The 1,839-nt window shown below is 39.6% G+C and overlaps 1 long non-coding RNA gene across 1 annotated transcript; it reads right to left on the reverse strand.

Annotated features, from left to right (window-relative positions):
• Positions 1–240: 240 nt before the first annotated feature.
• Positions 241–1,567, reverse strand: LOC116380391 (uncharacterized). The gene is made up of 4 exons (XR_004212550.1): positions 1,355–1,567; positions 872–908; positions 456–539; positions 241–342 (listed from the first exon to the last, which is right to left on the reverse strand). It is a non-coding gene; the product is annotated as an uncharacterized LOC116380391 (long non-coding RNA).
• Positions 1,568–1,839: the final 272 nt, after the last annotated feature.

Genomic DNA, 1,839 nt, shown 5'->3' on the forward strand with positions numbered 1-1,839 from the left:
TGCGTTTCAGCAAGAGTGATATGAGGCTGCTATAAAAAGTATTTATGAAACGTTCTTGGTTTGTCCCACTATGGGTAATTAGAAAAAACAAACTAACCCGTCAAAGTGTATTTTACTGTGTGAGGGTTTCTACCACTACTGTGTGTGTCACCGTACCTGAGAGGAGGGCAGTGTTAGGATTTTCTGAAATGTCCTGAAAGAACAAATGTCTAACTGATTGATAGTAATGAGTTGGGAAAATGTTACCTGCACCAGCTGTGGACGTGTTCACTGAGAAATCGAGATCGCCTTCAACAGCGACACCAGATACTTTATCAGCGCAAAGCACAGTGTCCCCACCTCCTGAAGGAAGAACAAATACATGTTCAGTTCAAATGTTGCCATTAAGTGGAGTTTCATGGAGTTGTAAATGAGCTTAACAAAGAAATATGAAAGCTTACGAGTCTGACTACTACCTGTTTCAACTTTTAAGTTGAGGTTTTTTCCTTTTAGGTCTTTGATGTCTCTGGCGGTGGCAACACTGTAACCTTTCGCGCTCACTGTTGGTGACCATGTAAATATTAATAACAATCACAATTCAGAAACTTAACGACAATTCATAGAAAAGACAAACTTGAATCTCTGACTTGATTGAAGCCAGACGCTCACGGTCTGTGCAGTGCAGAGTAGGGCCGTATACAGGAATGGTACCAGGTAATCTTTACCTACAGCGCTGACAGGTGTCTCCTACTTTCTGAATTATTATTCTCAAAAGCACCTTCATCTTGTCTAATGCACTGGTTTGATTTTGTAAAAATCTGAAACTCATTCCTAAATAAAATATTCCCGCACTGCTTAAGGATGTAATCCTTGTTACTTGAAAGCCACTTACAGCCTTGTCCCTGCTTTGAAGCCATCTTGTCCTTGATCTGCAATGAGAAGGAAGAACAGAGAAGAAGTTTGACTGACAGGTGACATATGCTTAAAATGCTTAAACACATCCTGTTTACTCGTTATGATTCTCTATATCCTCTGCACTCAAAACTAAGAGCTGGCTGAAAATATTTTACATGGCATGATATAAGAAAATACTTCTGGTACAAAAAAAACATACTATGTTGAACTTTTTAATTCTATCGGTGTTTTGTTGTTTAAGCTACGTTATTGTTGGCATAAATAACTTCTCTCGGTGACTGAACACGTTTAAACAGTACTGAGTATGTAGAGTAAAATTGAGAAATGTCTTTACGCACATATAAGCAGAACCGTTAAACCATAGACTCACACGACAGCCACGTATACTTTACTTAAACTAGACCTCACACAAACACAGTCTCTTTATGACACAACAAATAGAACAAATACTGCCGCCTACCTTTGTGACGTTCGACTTATCGGACTAAAAATGTTTCTTTAAAAGGAAAGTTGAAATAAACTGTTTAAAAGAGTCTTCAGAAACCAAAAACTTGTTACTTCCCGCGTCTTCTCTCTGCCAGCTTTAAGGGCAGCACAGACAGTGCACTCCCTTTTTATTCTCACGCAACCCGTGAGTCCTTGACAGCAGCAGGCTATAAAATGGAGCACACACAGGAAGCATGCAGCACAGTTCATAGGGTGTAGTCCTGATTACATGATGATCATTACATGATTGTAAACAAGCACCATTTATAACAGAAGGGAAACAAGATAACTCCCCCCCCCCCCGTGGAGTCCAGACACTGGTGGTGGCTGATGAGGCTGATAGCATGATGAGTTCAATTGAGATATCACTTCTCTTATTTCTGCATTTTAGATTCATATTCTTGGATTGAATCTTGTATTTGTGATGGACAGTCTTGAACTTGAGAGCAGCTATTGCTT

Source organism: Anarrhichthys ocellatus, unplaced genomic scaffold (genome assembly GCF_004355925.1).
Source record: "Anarrhichthys ocellatus isolate YVR2014 unplaced genomic scaffold, GSC_Weel_1.0 scaffold7037, whole genome shotgun sequence".
Taxonomy (NCBI): Eukaryota; Metazoa; Chordata; class Actinopteri; order Perciformes; family Anarhichadidae; genus Anarrhichthys; species Anarrhichthys ocellatus.